At 41.2% G+C, this 17901-nt stretch overlaps 1 protein-coding gene across 1 annotated transcript in view; it reads left to right on the top strand.

Annotated features, from left to right (window-relative positions):
* Nucleotides 1–890: 890 nt before the first annotated feature.
* Nucleotides 891–17901, top strand: part of SV2C (synaptic vesicle glycoprotein 2C) — a 133940-nt gene continuing 116929 nt past the window's right edge. Inside the window, exon 1 of the mRNA XM_064176479.1 lies at nt 891–1085. The gene's annotated coding sequence lies outside the window, so the exon portion shown is untranslated. The remainder of the gene's footprint in view (nt 1086–17901) is intronic.

Raw genomic sequence — 17901 nt, 5'->3', positions numbered from 1 at the left:
CAAGTTTTCTGTTCTATAGTGCCTGTTAACACCTATGGAAACAAAGTTACGGTATCACCTTCAAGTCCTTGATGCCACTGCACTAAAAATACTTTCGATAATGGTTGCAAACATAATGATCACCTGCTGCCTATAGAATCCAAGTCCAAAAGAAAACTTTGCAAGATAATCTAATTTATCAGTTTATCCCAAGGCAATCACCTTTAAATAGATATTTTTCTGATGTCTACTTAAATGCCATGAGTTTCCACTAATGCTCAAGTCAATCCTCTATAATTCTTCACACTTCTAGTTAGGATTTTTTCAGTTCAGGAAAGGGAATCTCGCATGTGAGACCTCCTACATCAACAACTTAACTTCTTCTCACCCTGATCTTCATTGGCAGCGTTTGTGCGCTGAGCACAGGCAGCTTGGCACGGTTGATGTGAAGTGATCGCAGCCCGCGCTCCAGGGGCACAGTAAGGAGGGAAGATGAAGTGATCTTCAAGTGGTCATAGGGCCTGTTGTTACGCGTTCCAAACCACGGTACTTCACATGCCTCTCATAAAACACCGTCTTGTGAAATAAGGCGCATGTGTGGGTGTCACTATTTTTATTTTCCCTGTCTCCTGGGGAAAAGGGGGTTTGCTTTCGCAAAGGTTTCCCGGCCGTGCCCGCGGAGGGATGGTGGTAGTGGGGTTGCTTTTGTGTGCCTCCCTCTCGCTGGCTCTGGCCGCTGGCCGCTGCCCGCGACGGGGATCGCCCTCCCTTCACTCCCACTCCTTCAGTTATTGATGGGGGCGGCCGTCGCCCGCGCCGTGCCGTGCCGCGCCGTGCCTCCCTCCGCGCCGCGCCTCCGCGCCTCGCCCGCCCGCTCCCCCTGTCTCTCTCCCCGACACTGCAGCAGAGGCTTCACCGCAACGCGAAGCCCACACCGTCATTCTGGTCCGCTCCTCCTCTGGTCTGCCAAGCTTGGCGGTCCCTCCGGGAGGTTCCTTGCTCTCTCCCGCAGCCTCACGCCACGGGCAAGCAGCAGCGGGAGCAGAGGGAGCCGGGAACGCCCCGCAGCCTGGTAGAACGGCGGCTCTCTGCCGCCTGCCCCGCTGGTAAGTCATGCTCCAAGCAGTCAAGCGGCCGCTGCTGTTCCAGAGCAACTTTTCCTCCTTTTTTTTCCATTTCCCCTTTTTTTCTTTCTTCTTCTTCTTCGTCTTTTTTTTTTTTTTTTACCTTCTTTTCCGTTTTTTTATTATTGCTTGCGTTGGAGGAGGACTTCAACTTTTACACGGGACTTATAAGGGGTTGGTTCGCCAGGGAGGGGGTAGAGCTTCCTTCGGGGCAAACCGAACGTTGCGGGGAGCGCGGGTTTCCCTCGCATCTAGGTGATGAGCGGGAGCTGTCTGCTCGGCTGGTGCTCACTCCAGCACTATTCAGAGCTCGCTCACTCTTTTGCAGAGAGCAGACGCCGTGTAAGCGTCTGATCTCCGCTGTCGAACCTCTGAATCTCGTTGGCATATTAGGGTTGGTAGAACTTCTGCATTTTGGGAGGGGGCCGGAAATGTTCATGTTGAGGTTCTCAAACTCTAGATAGTGGAAAAAAACAAGCTTGCAGATATTATAGTGGCACAAATAGTGAAAAAACAACGCACAAAGGTGCAGGAAAGGTGTCAAGATTCCATCTCTCTAAGGAGTGGACACTTTTAAAGATGTGTTTAAAAGGGAATAAGAAGGGTTTCAGACCCTGCAACAGGAAAAAAAAAAAAGGGGGGGGGGGGGGGGGGGGGGAAGGGGGAGAGAAGAAGGAAAAAAAGAAGAAAGAAAAAAAAAGAAGAAGAAAATAAACAATTCTAGTGGTTTTGAAAACTGTTGCTTTTCTCATTGTAGGTTGCCTTCAAGGATTGTAACATTGACTACGTTGGGAGAATAGTTAAGAATTTTGTAAGGGGAGGGGGGGAGGAACTCCCTTCTTTACAGCTTCAGGAAAGGTCTTTTCAAAACATGCTAAGTTATTGCTTTCCTGATGCTTTGGGGATTTAGACCCCAAGATGTCACCAGCAGTATGTGGGTAGAGGCCATGGTGAAGTCACAGTGGGTAAAATGATACCCCAAGTCCCAGCCATAGGAAGATTCATGGAATGGTGAGGTTTTCTGAGGTGATCCCTGCCTAATTTAAAGAGAATTGCAGGGTAGAAGAGCCTGTGGGATGTAAAAAGGCAGAAGAGCTGGTCTAGTAGTACTGAGTGGAGGCTTGATACCCCAGGGATGTGGGTGACATGGGGGTAATTGAGCATGGAGGTCACTGGTGAGTCTTGGGAACCTAATCTTGCACAGCACTGTGGGTACAGCGTGAGAGGGGGGCGAGAGGGAGAGCTGAGTCATACTGGCTGGGGTGGCCACACCACATCTGTACAGAAAGGGGGCTGAGAAGAGAAGGAAAAGATGAAGAAGTGTATAAAGATAGATGGGGAGGAGGGAGATTGTCTCATCGAAAGATGCTGAGATCATCCAGAGGCTCGGCCATGATTGAGAGTATTCTGCTCTTCTTCCTGTAAAGGGTTAGAAGGTTGATGAGTGTGTGTGTGTGGGTGGAGTGGGGGAGCAGATTGCAGAGGTTAGTACAACACAAGGGAAACCTACTCAGATAAATACAATTGTACTGCTGGTACTTGGGCTGCATTGCACTGCAGTGCAGGGAGCTCGCAGCAACTTCTGCCTTAGGAGAGAGAGGGAGGTAGTGAATTGATCTGTAGAGGTGGCACGAGCTATGCCAAAAATTACTGCTTTGCAAACGAATTGCAGATAGAACTGGAAGAGGAGCTGTAAGGAGGTTTTGGAAGGAACTTGATGACGAATTTACAATTACCCACAGAGGATTTAAGGAAAAATAATCCAACACTCCAACCAAGTAAAGTTCTCCAATTAGAACAATTGTAAATGGTATACTTCTTCAGGAAGTTCTTTTCCTTTCAGTTTTCTGTGGGAAAGAGCTTTATCTTAACTATGTCACACGTCTTACTGAAATTTTACAATGGTGGTTCTTTCATTGGACCGAGGCCCTGAAGGAATGAGGAGTATCATTGCACTCTTTTGTGCCATATTTGTAATTTTCACTGTGATTATGGATTTATTCACCATTTTTATAGAGAGCAAGGCTCTGTAGCAAACCAAAGAACCCATTCCTTCCCACTCATCTATCTGTTTTCCCCAATTTTACCGAATTACAACATGCATTCAGTCTTACTGTTTTGATGCTTATTTTGTGTGATTTTTGTATCTGTTTCTGAAATGTGTGAGAGTCATGGCTTTTCTATGTTCCAAAGAAATACAGAATTAGCTAAAATATGGTTGCAATAAATTCCAAGTGAACCTTTTTTTTATATATGGAGGAAAGCTTTGCACAGGCCAAAAACTGGGGAGAAAAAAAATACAATCAGTTAAAATTATTGACTTACATTGAGACCTCGAATCTCTGTAAAGGGTATTTTAAGAGAAAAAAAAAAAAAAGAAACAATAATTTAATATATTTATATCTGAAACTGTGCTACTACTGTTTATTCAATAAATATTGCCATTAATATCAGCGGTACAGATTAGACGTAGATTTTCTCTTGACGACAACTTGATGTAAAAGCACATCATTACATTCTTGAAAAATAGACTTTTGTTTGACAAAATGAGATCAGGCCAAGAGTTTTCTGATTATCTATTTCAGAAATCTGGTTTTTTTTTGTTTGGTTTTTTTGTTTGTTTGTTTTTTTAATAATAGTAAATGATAAGTGTTAGTGTTTGTTTTTTTGGGGGGGGGGTTTGGCGTTTTTTTTTTTCCCCAATTCTGAGTAATGTCCAGGAAATGCATTTACAACAAAGGAAAATCACCTGAAGCAGCCACTGATGTTTGCAAAACATGGTGCTACCTCAGGTGACAGTATGAAACCTATAATCAAGTTTATATGTGCCTGAGTCTGGAAGCTCTGGTACAGGTTGCTCACAGTAATGGCAGGTTTAAATTTTTTTTTTTTTTTTATTGTGTGTTCCAAAGAAAAAAGGACAAATGTTTATCCGCAGCACTCTTGATAGTCCTCTTAAAATCCATCTGAATTGTACTGTAAATTTCAGTGGGAACCAGACTGGATCCAGCTACGTAATTATCTAGGGGATTTTGTGTGAAAATAGTATTAATTTTTTAATTTTTTTTTTTACATTCTCAGTCATATAGAAGTTGTTTTGGTGTTGCAGGCAGATTGTTTATGCTATATGTTGTGTGAATCTTTGCTACTCGAATGCAGCACAGGATGCATATCAATGCTTGTTTAAACAAAGGCTCATCAATTAGATTAAATGTGTTTGCAAACCTGTGATAAAGACTCGCAGCTGCCGCCACCGCCTTCATATTATGCAGTGCGTAACATTTTCCTATTAAACCAGGATGGAGTCCTTTTTAAAATGATTCAGAGGAGTGCATTTGAAGCTTGTCTTCTAAACGTTTGTAAGCGTAAAATGGAATAATTAGTTAAAAGTATACTAGAAGTATTGACTCTAGGAAGAAAAAGTAGGGTTTTGGGGGGGTTGTTACTGGTTTTAGTTAGCAAAGTAAATTTTAAAGTTAATGTGAAATTTTCTCTAGTAAATATGCCATAAAAATTATGTAGTTTGTTTTTTGGGGGGGTTGGTTTCCCCCCTCATAAAACACTGGTCAGTAACCTCACAGGTCTTTCATTTATCTTCGGTTTGTTTGTTGCTTGGTCGTTCTTCTAGAAACATTCTAAACAGGCTGAGTGCCTATTCTCATGTGAATATAGATGTTGATGGTCTGTGGTAGAGTAGTTACATTTGGTTTCAGATTACCGTTTCTGTGTCAGCAATACATGTGTGTTAAATATAATGAAGTGTATGTTTCTTTAATGTGATTATCAATGAAGCTATTAAGTAATTATTTAAAAACAAACAAACAAACAACCCCAAAACAAACAAACAAACAAACGAAAAACCCAACAGGGAGTAAAGCAGTGCCAAGCACATCCCTTCCTTCTCTGTAATTTGAACTTTCAGTCATTTTACCACCTAAAGAGGCTAATATAAGTTTAAATGTTGGCTGTACAATGAGGAAATTGGGTAAGGTATAATAAAGTGTAATACAATTAAGGTATCGTAAGGTCCTTTCCTTTTTAAGGCTGAATTCTTACCTCTGTTTGCCTGAGTTTCCACTGATGGGCTGCTGACAATAAAGGCTTTCTGTGCTTCGACAAAGAATCAGAGACTTTCATGATTAGGTGGATATTCCATTCACATTTCAGTCTAAAATGCCCCGTGTTGAAAATACAAACGACATCTACCAGACAATGTAGCTGTCAGCACACACGGCATATGGCTTCATATTGATCTGAGACTGATGAAAAATACAGTGTTGCTGCAGCTTCACGTTTCCAGCAGCAAGGTATTTTTTCATGAGAAAGCAACTTCTTTCTAGCTGCCTCTCTCCTTCTCAACAGGTTATTTCTGTGGTCATGGCTGTGTGGTTCCAGTTAGTTCCAGTTATATCCTTTGTTCTAGGACGCTAGTCTTACAAAATAGTTAGGATGTGTCTCGCAAACACACCTAGATTTTGGACTGAAAATCCATGTTACAACGAATGCAGATGGTAGCAGCATTAAAGCATCCTGTAGGGTGCTTCGTCGTGGTGTTCGTCCGCGCCCTCCACGTCCCCGTATCCCCCGCCCGTCCCCCGCCCCGGTTTTCATAGTGGTACGTAGAGTTGGAGGATAAACTTCTCTTTCTGTTAGAGGAACAATGTTAATGCCAAGAAGCTGGTTCTGCAAAACTGATCCCACCCTTGCCCTCTGGCTCCTCTGTTCTGACCATGACAAGTTTGGCTTTGGTTCAGGACTCCTAGACGTTGCTGCAGCTATACAAACGAAGTGGTCCTCTGAACTGCCCTGAAGGCTGAGAAATCAATGATTGCTTGGAGAAGCATTTGTATCTGAAAGTCACTGCTCTCTAACGTGTAGCCTTTTGTTGTTTCTTTTTTTACCTGTATGGATTCTTGAAATCCTGCCTCTCGGGCAGCTCTTGATAGGTATCACATCCTTGCTGTCTGTAAAAATGGAATGAAATACATGTTTATTTTCAGTAAAACAAAACAAACAAACAAACAAAAAGAACCCACACCTACAAACAACACACTGGAAAACTCCATCACAAAAGATACTCAAGCACCAAACAGTAAAGATAAGATTAACACTGTGTTTTTCCATTTCCTGATCATGTTGGAAGCCTTCTGCAGCACATTCGTGATAACTTTCTTGTACAGAAATGAAGGCACTAGATAATATTTGTCATCTTCCTTTTTATCTCCTGAGACAACAAAGTAAATTGCTTAGTATAGACTATGGAAGATCCTCTAGTGATGGCTTGTTAGCACTTTTGTAAGGGATTTATTGATCTGTGGTTGATTGAGGTATTTCTTCACGAGTAACATAAGGTTGGTCCCGAAAGGAAAATTCATGTATTCATATGATAAGGTGAGACTTAGATTCATAGACTACGCTGAGCCTGTAAAATGCAGTCTTGTTTTTACAGGGGAAAGTTTTTAGTTTTTACTGAGCTGCATTTTAATCAACAAGTTAAAAGAAGGTAATTATAAATAAAGTAAACATTTCATGTGTCTTGACCGTCTGCTTTCCACATTGGCATGTATCTGTGCAGATGGTGGCTTTTGCTTTTGGACAGTATTATTCTTGTTGTCTAGACATCACTTTTGATAAGGAGGATTGGCTGCCTCTCTTCAGGCAGCCACAGCCTGGTGCACAGGCTGGTGCACAGACGGCCTGTGTAGCTGGTGTACAGACAGCCACTAACACCAGATTCACTTATCCTTTAAACATCCTTACTTGGTGTGGAAACAACACCTTATTTTCAAATAACTCACTCTTATTTTCAGTGCAGTGCTGTTAAAAAAATCCAGTTCTGATATTAGGAAAAGTCTTGGAGAGAAATGCACTTAATGATGTGAGACATGACTAACTCACACTCATCTCTGCACTTGAAACCTTGTAAGGGTGATCTGTTCAGGAAAAGAAAAAAACTGAGGAATACTAAGGTTTGTGGGAGTCTCAGCTGTGCAGACAGAGTCTGTTGTTCCCTCACTATGCCATCTCATCCTTAACTGCAGTATACTGTAGACATAATGAAGACTAGCAACTTTTTGTTACAGTCTAGTATACCGGTATGATGTTATGAATGAGCCACAGACATGCTTGAGGTTATCCTCAACAGCAAACAGGCTGCCCAGGGAGGTTGTGGTTAGCCTGCTTCTCTGGAGATACCCAAAACCCACCTGGATGCATTCCTGTGTGATCTGGTATTGATGATCCTGCTTTGCAAGGAGGTGGGACTAGATGATCTTTTGAGGTCCCTTCCAGTCCCTGACATTCTGTGTTTCTATGATGCTACAGTAATGTACTACGATACAGATAGACTGCCCTTCACTGAAAGTCAACTAGTTAAAAATTTCAAGAAGGTGTCTGCATGACACTGTTGCAGTAGAAAAGAATAATGGAATAATGTATGTTTGAAGGAACTCTTTGAAGTTATTTGATTCAGTACACTTCTGAAGCAGGGTCAATTTTTTTAGTTAGTTAGGCCTGCTCAGACACTTCCTCAGTGAAAATTTTAGTGTCTCCAGCAGTGGGGACACCAAAGATTCTTTTGGAACCACTCTTGTGCTTCACCAGCCTCACCATAATGCAGATATTCCATTTAACTAATTGATGGCAGGGGGGTGAAATTGGACATAATAATGTAGATGTAGCTTCATAAGAAGAAGGAAATAATTACTGCATGTAAAACTCTTACTAACCCATCCTAGGATATGGTTATCCTTCATTACTACAGGGTATACTTTGATGTATAGCAGCATAAACTATATTGCTACATGGGGTGCCTTTGTCAAGATAGTGGCATTGATACAGAGGTGCTGATTTTATTGTAGAAAACATTTGTTTTGTTTTCATTTTGAACGATGTTATCTTGCATGATTTTTGAAGTGTGGTAAACCATTAAAAAAACCCCAAAACCCCACCAAAAACCCTGAGATGTGACTGCCTATAAATAACATGATAAGTGGCTTCCTGAGCCCTGAGGTACCCCCTGAGGTATTATGCAGGGATTCAAGTGTCAGGTAAAAAAAGATATCTTCCAAAAGCAACTTCTCCTGTGTTGTGAAATGAGGCATGCTACAGATTATTACAGATCTACATACAAACAAGTATTGACTAGTTTAAGTCCCTGCATACCCCACTGTAATTCAAATGATGGTGAATGGAATTACATTCAATGTGAATTTGGCTCAGATTCTGCCAGTCTAGTAGAGGTTTTGTTGGAGAAAAAGGGTTATATAAGTAATTGATCTTATGTTCTTTGGTAGCTATTTTCTCTTTGATTCTAAGTAGTCTTCACTACAGTGATTAGTACGTAAGCATTTGACTAGAAAGCATGTATCCTTCTAAGTGTCCATGCATTTGGAGATGTCTAAAACTTCTAATTTCATATAACCTACACGGTTAGGCTTTTCAGATGTTATATTAATTAGCAGGGAAAAATCCAGATGGATGTGTTTTTTCAGTGCCATTAAGGAAGAAGAAAAAACCTCATGTTATTTTCTTTGTGATTGTATACTTACCTTAGAAAAATCTTATACAAATTGTAAATGCATACCTCCAGCTTTAAAGAGAAAAACACCTTTGTTTTCTGTACTTTTGTACTTATTATGCCTAAAAGAACTAAAGATGAAAATGACCAAAGGAAGAGCGTCTTTCCCATATATTTTATGCATTGCACACTGTTTTATGTGTAACTACTCTCATGGATTTCCCCTGCGTATCTGTGACCTAGGGGGTTGTGCTCTCACGTGAACCTGAAGTAAATCCAGGAGACCAGAGCTTGAAAACCCAAAGCTACATATATTCTGTCAGTAATGCCATAGAAACTGGTAGGAAGTTCAGTTGTATATCTGAAACCACTCTCAAATACTTTAAAGAACAGCATTGTTCTAGGTAATGTCATCCCTTCAGTTCCATTTATCATCATGGTCTTATCTAGACTTGTTAGAATTTCTGAAATATTGCTCTTGTCTGTCACTTAATTTGAGTATTTATGTGTTAAATTCAGAGTAAAGCTTTTCCTTACAGAACAGCCTTTATGTAAAGTGAGTAGTGAGAAACATGAGTGTTTTGTATAATTCCAGTTGTTCAGTGTTAGTACATAGTATCTAAATGAGGAACGGTATTTGAGCTAGTAAATGGGTATACCTACTTACTGTGTAAGGAACAAAAAAATACCAAACCAAATCACACTCTGAATGAAAAATATCTGTAATTATATCACATTCTGTAATTATATCACATTCTGATTTCTAGGTGAGTTTAGGTCGCTACATTTGCCTGTTGCTTATTCTTACAGGCAACAGTAAGTGTACAATTAAAGTTCATTCTTTGGTGTTCTAAACTACTGTGATGGTTTGGGTGTTTCCCGTCGTCCCTCCGCCTTTGAAAGATCACCCAGACTAGACTCAGACGGCTCTGGAAACTGAATGAAGCTATTTATTTACAGCTTAGCACAATATACAAGCAGATATTTACAGTATATGCAGTTATATACAGAAATATACAAGGTAAAAGGTAATACAGAGACACAACTCCCCTCCCAGAAACCTGAGTCCCCAGGAGAGGCTCCCAACCGCCCCTTCACTTTCCCCTACCCCTCTCAACCTTACCCCAGTCCCAAGGAAGAATAGAGGTTCAGAATAGAGGTTCAGACAGGGGGTTAGGAGGCAAAGTGGATTAATTAAAGAAATGGCAGAGAGGCTAGAGAGAGAGAGAGAATGCATCTTGGAGCTTCCCAGCAGCAGAAGTGCCTTTATCTATGTTTTGATTTTTCTTGTATCTCTCAGCAAGCCTATGAGTGAAGTATACATCACCGCTGTTTTCCTTTCACAGCCTGCAATCTAGTTCTTCTCACCAAAACATCTAGCTAGCTTCAAACTAGCACAACTACCACGTAGATTCCTAAGTTTAATATGTTCTATTGGTCTTTCTAAGATGGGTAGACCGAAGACCAAGACCATAGAAATTCAGCCCACATACTGGAAAAATGGAAAAGTCGTGTATAGTAGTCTTTTATAATTTCTTTGATTCAGTTAACTGGAATATTAATTAATTTTTAATCCTCCTATTGCTTTCAAATGAAACCCTAAAGAGAAAAAAAAACCAAACTAACAAAGAAAAACAAACAAACAAACAAACAAACAAACAAACCCCCCAACTCACCATGGGCATGAAAAAGCGAGGATGCTTTCCTGAGAAAACAAAGAGGGTAGTGTAAGTGTTAGACTCCATATAGGAACATCTATCAATATTTTGCTAAAATTAATTCAAGATTGTTTAATTCTTGTTTCTTCAGATAAAATTGCATATTCACTTCACACCTGAACTTGGCAGAGTCCAAGCACTTATTAATTGGAAAACTCTTTTTAAAAGTTTTGCTTAGTACATGTTTTAAAGGGTCTTAGACAACATCTTGCCCATAGACACACTCACTGAAGAAAGCCGAAGGAAGGTGAGGCGATCTAATTATTGTTTTCCATCATCTGATGGATGGTTAGAATGAAGACAGAGCCAGGAAAAGGAATGAGAATTTGAATGAGATTTGAACAAGGAAGAAATTATTCACCATGTGGGTCACAAAATACTAGTATAGGTGCACAGGCATGCTGTGGCATCTCTGTCCTCAGGATACTCAGAATTTAGAATGATAGAATCGTAGAATCAGGCAGGGTTGGAAGGGACCACAAGGATCACCTTGCTCCAATCCCTCTGCCATGGGCAGGGACACCCTTCCCTAGAGCAGGCTGGCCATAGTCCCATCCAGTCTGGCCTTAAACTATTCCAGCAATGGGGCCTCAACCACCTCCCTGGGCAACCCATTCCAGCCTCTCACCACTCTCATGGTGAAGAAATTCCTCCTCACATCCAATCTGAATCTCCCCACCTCCAGCTTTGCTCATTCTCCCTAGTCCTGTCACTGCCCAATATCCTGAAAAGTCCTTTCCCAGCTTTTTTGTAAGCTCCCTTCAGATACTGAAAGGCCACAATAATGTTGCCTGGGAGCAACCCAGGCTCTGGTTGGTTTTCTGGGCTTCAAGTGCACACTGCTGGCTCATGTTGAGCTTCTTATCCACCAGCATCTCCAAGTCCATCTCCTCAGAGCTGCTCTCCAACCAGTCACTGTCCAGCCTGTATTTGTGGTTGGGATTGCCTCGACCCAGCTGCAGGACCTTGCACTTGGTCTTATTGAACCTCATGAGGTTGGCTTGTGCCCACCTCTCCAGCCTGTTCAGGTCCCTCTGAATGGCATCCCTGCCCTCCAGTGTGTCTGCTGCACCACACAGCTTGGTGTCATCAGCAAACTTGCTGAGGTTGCACTCAATGGCTCTGTCCATGTCACTGACAAAGATGTTATGTCACTGACAAAGATGTTGAACAAGACTGGTCCCAGGACTGATCCCTGAGGGACTCTGCTTGTCACTGTCTCCACTTGGACATGGACTCTGGTTATGGCCCTGGGCAACCTGATCTAGTTTTAAGGCCAGCCTGGATTTCAGCAGGAGTCTAGAGCAGAAGTCCTCAAAAATCTCTTCACATCTTCATTGTTCTGTTACACTGCTTATCTGGGGACTACTGTTATAAAGATCATGTAATACTGCAAGTTGATAGATCATGAAAGTCTATCTCACTTTCCTATGAGCCATTCTACTCGCATCAAAATAGTAGTATCTAGTCAAGATCATGGCCTCTTTTTGCAGTTGTTTAAACATTTAGAAGGTGTACACCTAGGAGTAAAGAATTATGATCCAAGAGGGAATTTGATTACCACAAGCAAGAAAATACTCCATCCTGTTAAACAGTATTCTGCAAAATCTCTCTTATTTGGCTAGACATTTTGTATTGGAACAGGCTGAGAGGCAGAATCAAGATAATTACCTTGATCAAAAAATCGGTTTAGCTGATAAATGAGGGTATTTGTTCTATTACTAAAGGGCCAAACTGTAGAACTGCTGAATCATTTCTTTCTCTCTTTGTTAATGGAGATGCAGTATCTCATAATGTCAGCCATGATTTGACTTTCCAGCCACCTTTCTCTTTTTGTTGGAACTGTACCTTGGAGTGTATATGGACCCTCTGAGTAGAGTTAAATTCAGTTATTTTAAGGCTGGAATAATCTTGACTAAATCTCCTTGCATGGAGTCAAAACCCACGGAGACTGTAGAGCTTTCTTACTAGTCTTAGACACTTTGTGTTATCGCTTGCTCAAGAGATATGTAACTTACCTTCAATACCAAAGTTCATGTCTGACAAGCATAGTTAATTCCTTCTCTTTCTTGAAAACACATTAAGGGGTTTTGCATGCCAGGCTGCTCTGCAAGAGCTTTGGCTTATTTTTCCTTCAGATTTTCTCATGTGGCTAATCTTAACAATAATGCAGTTGGAGGCACCATTTAATTTTCACTGATGCTCACTTTTAATAGCTCTATGACCAGTGTTGTCGAGAAGCAGATAGTGAGATGTCAAGCCACAGAAATATTATTCCTAAAAAACATCTAGTGGAGGTTGCTCTCTCCAGCCCCCACCATTGTTCTGCTCTAAGACAGGATAATCTACTGGTGTGGTTTTTTGTAGTTTATATACTTCTATCCCAGAGAAGAGTAAAGAGCTGCATTGCAATTCTGACATATATAGAGAAATATAATTTAGTGCAATAGGGTTGTTTATGTGAATTATTTTGGTTTACATACGTTCTTGAAAAGTTAAGCTATTTGGCTGATAAAATGGAAATCCTGTGGCAAATAATTGTTCAGTGTATGTCTCTGCCAGGAGATGGGTAGGAATGGAACTGTATTACCAGTTAAAGTTTTTCAGTCAAGTGTTGATGATTCTTTAATAAGTACATATTGTGGTTTTGGGTCCATTTTATTTCTGGTTATGCGGTGCCCAGTTCTGGGCTCCTCAATTCAAGAGAGATGTTGAGGTGCTGGAACGTGTCCAGAGAAGGGAGACGAAGCTGGTGAGGGGCCTGGAACACAAACCCTATGAGGTTGTTTAGCCTGGAGAAGAGGAGGCTCAGGGGTGACCTCACTGCTGTCTACAACTACGTGAAGGGAGGTTGTAGCCAGGTGGGGATTGGTCTCTTCTCCCAGGCAACCAGCAACAGAACAAGGGGACACAGTCTCAAGTTGTGCTGGGGGAAGCATAGGCTGGATGGTAGGAGGAAGTTGTTCCCAGAGAGAGTGATTTGGCTTTGGAATGGGCTGCCCAGGGAGGTGATGGAGGCACCGTCCCTGGAGGTGTTGAAGAAAAGCCTGGATGAGGCACTTAGTGCCATGGTCTAGTTGAGTGGTTAGGGCTGGGTGCTAGGTTGGAGTGGATGATCTTGGAGGTCTCTTCCAACCTGGTTGATTCTATGATTCTATGAAAAAAAAATTTTCTTAGTTGAAAGAGCTTGTTTTATATTGTACCTGTCACACGGGAAATAAATGGAAGTCATTTTATATGTTTATATTTCAATATTTTTGAAAAGGACATAGCTACAGATTCCAAAACACTGCCTTCCTCCACTCCTGTGACTGGAAAGACTAATTTCTGTGAGCAGAAGTATCACAGTATAGTAGGGGTTGGAAGGGACCTCCCAAGGTCATTTAGCCTTTCACTGGTTGAACTCTATGCTAGCAACTTTCTTTCAACTGTGAATTTTGTTGAAATATTCAATTAAATTTGATTTAATATTCTAAAACAGTGGAAGTAGTAATCTTATGATGCCTTTGGTCTTTAATATTCTAGTAATGTACATTTTTAATTAGGAAGCTATTTTAATTCAATAAACTTTCTGAGAAATCGTGTGGCCTAACTGGAATAGAGTTGACACAAAGGGAAATGTTGCTGTACTTTGTAAGGTCTCTGTAAATATGCAGAGGTTTTCAAAGAGTTCTAAATAACTGTTGAAGACACAGTTAAGAAAGACTGCTGGTTTAACAGTGCTTAGCAGCATAGAATGCAAGTATACTTTGTGTAAGCTTTGTGCTTTGTGTATTCTGTGTGAGCTGTAGCACTGCAAGCTGTGGAAGGGTGAGGAGAGGAAAAGGAAATGGCAGCAGATGGGAAAAAACAGATTGATTCAAGCCCCTGTTAGAATTCTGATTAAATTAAAAACTACCTTTCCTTAACAGGAATGTCCCTTGCTCTACAGGTGCAAGAACTGAACATTGTGTTGGCTGTACAAGGTGCAAAAACATTTTCAGTGAAAGCTGACACACATTCAAGGAACTAAGCACTTAATCAATATGATGTATATCCTGAGGCCATCACAATGTGATGCTTTTAAAAAGCTGATTGTAAACCATAATTGAGATCTAATTGGCCGATGAAGAAATAATTTATTTTCTAAAATTGCTTTGCTCATTAAATTTAGTCATTTACTGTGTGATTTCTTTTTCTCCTATTTTCTAGAAAAAGAAAATAACTTCTATAGCTTTGTTGCTGTGTTTTACTGGGACTTAATTTGTTGTTTATTTTACCTACCTTGGACCTATGCCTCTGCACACACTAGTGAGTGGTTTGATATACTTCTTCAGACTCCACCAGCCACAGAATAGGCAAGAGACCTGCTTGAACCACAACACTTATTTCCTTCACTAGTCAGCTGGCACCAATGGCATAAATATTGCCTGACATGAGTCATCTCCTTTTTGGATGGATAAGGGTAATGTTAATGTTTCTTTTTAATAAGTGATAATAATAAACCACAACTGAAGATTAACAAATGAAAATACTCATAAATGGTCATTAGTAATGTGGGATATTTAAATAGTTTGATACTCCAGAATAAGGGTAAATGAGAATCCACTGGAGAAACCTGTCAAGTGTGAGCAGTGGTCCTTCAAGATGTTTTGTGAATGTGTGTAACTAAGGTGCCTACGACGAGATAATACAGCTCATCTGTGGCATTCAGGGCCTGTTACTGATGTGGCATTGCTTTATTGATTCACTAACAGTAGTAGTTGTATCTTTAGTTACATGTAAAGCACATGTGAACTTGGTACCCCTAAGGAGGCTTTTGTACTCACTTACCTGCTGAAGAGCCATGACTGTTTTTATTCAAGGGTGGTATCCCTAAGGAGTCAGGGTGCAAAACATTATTATAATTAATTGGGTTGGAGATGAATTAAAGAGAAAAATTACTTCAGAACACAGCCAGGCTACCATGGTACCTCACTGACTTTTGCAGCATGAAGAGAGCGAAAACATTGCTGAGGTAAAGTTATCAAAGTTTAGACTATCTTGGGGAGAAGTTTAAGTACTTATTATTTGGGTGGGCGGAGACCAGTGGGGTGAGATTGAACAAGGCCAAGTGCAGGGTTCTGCACTTTGGCCACAACAACCCCAAGCAACACTACAGGCTGGGGACTGAGTGGCTGGAGAGCAGCCAGGAGGAAAGGGACCTGGGGCTACTGGTAGATAGTAGGCTGAAGATGAGGCAGCAGTTTGCCCAGGTGGCCAAGAGAGCCAATGGCATCCTGGCCTGCATCAGGAACAGTGTGGCCAGCAGGACAAGGGAGGTTATTCTGCCTCTGTACTCAGCACTGGTCAGGCCACACCTGGAGTCCTGTGCCCAGTTCTGGGCTCCTCAATTCAAGAGAGATGTTGAGGTGCTGGAAATTGTCCAGAGAAGGGCAACAAGGCTGGTGAGGGGCCTGGAACACAAATCCTATGAGGAGAGGCTGAGGGTGCTGGGTTGTTTAGCCTGGAGAAGAGGAGGCTGAGGGGTGACCTCATTGCTGTCTACAACTACCTGAAGGGAGTTTGTAGCCAGGTGGGGGTTGGTCTCTTCTCCCAGGCAACCAGCAACAGAACAAGGGGACACAGTCTCAAGTTGTGTTGGGGGAAGTATAGGCTGGATGCTAGGAGGAAGTTCTTGCCAGAGAGTGATTTGCCATTGGAATGGTGTATAGAGTTAACACTCCAGGGGGAGTAACCCTGAACCTGACCCTAGGGGTCTTGACCCCTCCCCAGGGGTGGGTCTGAAGCCACCAGGTGATGGTTCGCCCACTCCCCCCTCCCTGTCCCATAAAAGCAGGGGACTTCTGGTTTATGTCTCTCTCTGCCGCTTCCCTGCTGCACTCTTGGCACTTCTCTCCACTACCTGCACACCACCATACCACATGGCAGGCAGGAGGCAGACAAAGCCACCATCACACAACTCAGGTTGTATTTATACCTTTTGTATTTTGCTGTTTTCCCCTTCCCTATTCCTTTGTAAACTTCCCTACCTCAGATACCTTTCTAAGTTATTGTTAAACTGTTCCTTTTAACTTCCAAATTGAGTAAGATTGATTTATTCGGGCGTGCTTACCTCTCTCTCTCTCCCTATATCTAATCCCTTTTCTTTGGGAAAGGAGGGGACTCTACAAATTGTTATTGGATCTATAAAAATTATTAGAGTCTCTGGGAATATAAGTTAGAACCAAGACAAATGGGCTGTCCAGGGAGGTGGTGGAGTCACCGTCCCTGGAGGTGTTCAAGAAAAGCCTGGCTGAGGCAACAGTGCCATGGTCTAGTTGACTGGATAGGGCTGGGTGCTAGGTTGGAGTGGATGATCTCAGAGGTCTCTTCCAATCTGCTTGATTCTATGATTCTATAATTATCTGTTAGCAAATGTATGGGATCAAGACAGTCTAAGGTTAGACTCCAAGTAATTATCAGATGTTTTTTATTTTGTCACAAGTATTCTTGGCTTTTTTTGCTTTCCTGACTGTCACATTAAGTGTTCTAAATATTGCTGATATTTCATATCTTTAAACATTCAGGTAACATGAAAAATTAAATAAGGCTTCTGCGTATTCTCTCTCCTAATGGTTTGATTTATCAAATTATATTGAGCTTTGTGGGTTAGAACAAAACCATTAATATGACTGCGTAGCTCCTATGTGCTGCAGTCCACATTAATAAACAAGTCCTCCTTCCAGCAGGAAGAACTACAATAAAAAACAGTAGGGTTTCTTTTTTTTTTTTTTTTCCTTATTAAGCACCTGTTACTCATTTTTCTATCTCTAAGGAATAATTTTGACCATTTTCCATCCATATTTTTATTCCAGTTCCTTTCCATTCATATTTTTTTTTTAATGTGGATTCAGAAAGAAAAACAACTCATATATTCAATTTCAGCAACTGGCAGCAGTAACACATTCTGTCTTCAGAACTGTGAGGTTAACAGTTTTTCACTCTTTCCTCCAAATCTAGGACTTAATCAGTTTAAGACTTTTGCATGCTACCCTCTTCAGAAAATGTCTAATTTCTCCCACTCTAATCTTTATATATGATAGAATAGATCCTTCTTTGATAACATTTCTAATATACTATTTGAGTGGCAGCACAGGAAATCAAACCCATGGCCAGTAAGCACTGCAGTGTTGCAAAGATTCTGTTGTTTCAATCTTCTGTTCTGCCCAGGGTTTCTTTCAGTAATGTTTTTCTCCTTGTGTATTTGCTCATCATGTGAAACAAAAAAATAAATGAGGAATTGCTATAAATTGCAGTGTTAAAAGTGGCTGTTTCTTATGTGTTTTTAGCAGGCAGTCCTAGTAATCTCCTGAAGATAGTCACTGCGTTAAAGGCAGTACATGTTCATTTTGAATGCCACTGGCTTTACTGTGAATATTTTAATTAGTTTTAATCCAGTTCCAAATGTTCATCCTTAATGTTCGTTGCAAATAACCTCTTCAGACTCAAAGGGTGTGAATCATTAGATCGTAGATCATAGAATCAACCAGATTGGAAGAGATCTCTGAGATCATCCAGTCCAACCTAGCACCCAGCCCTA

Source organism: Pogoniulus pusillus, chromosome Z, assembly GCF_015220805.1.
Source record: "Pogoniulus pusillus isolate bPogPus1 chromosome Z, bPogPus1.pri, whole genome shotgun sequence".
Taxonomy (NCBI): domain Eukaryota; kingdom Metazoa; phylum Chordata; class Aves; order Piciformes; family Lybiidae; genus Pogoniulus; species Pogoniulus pusillus.
Note: the sequence above shows the minus strand (reverse complement) of the source record. Positions and strands in the feature narration are given on the sequence as shown.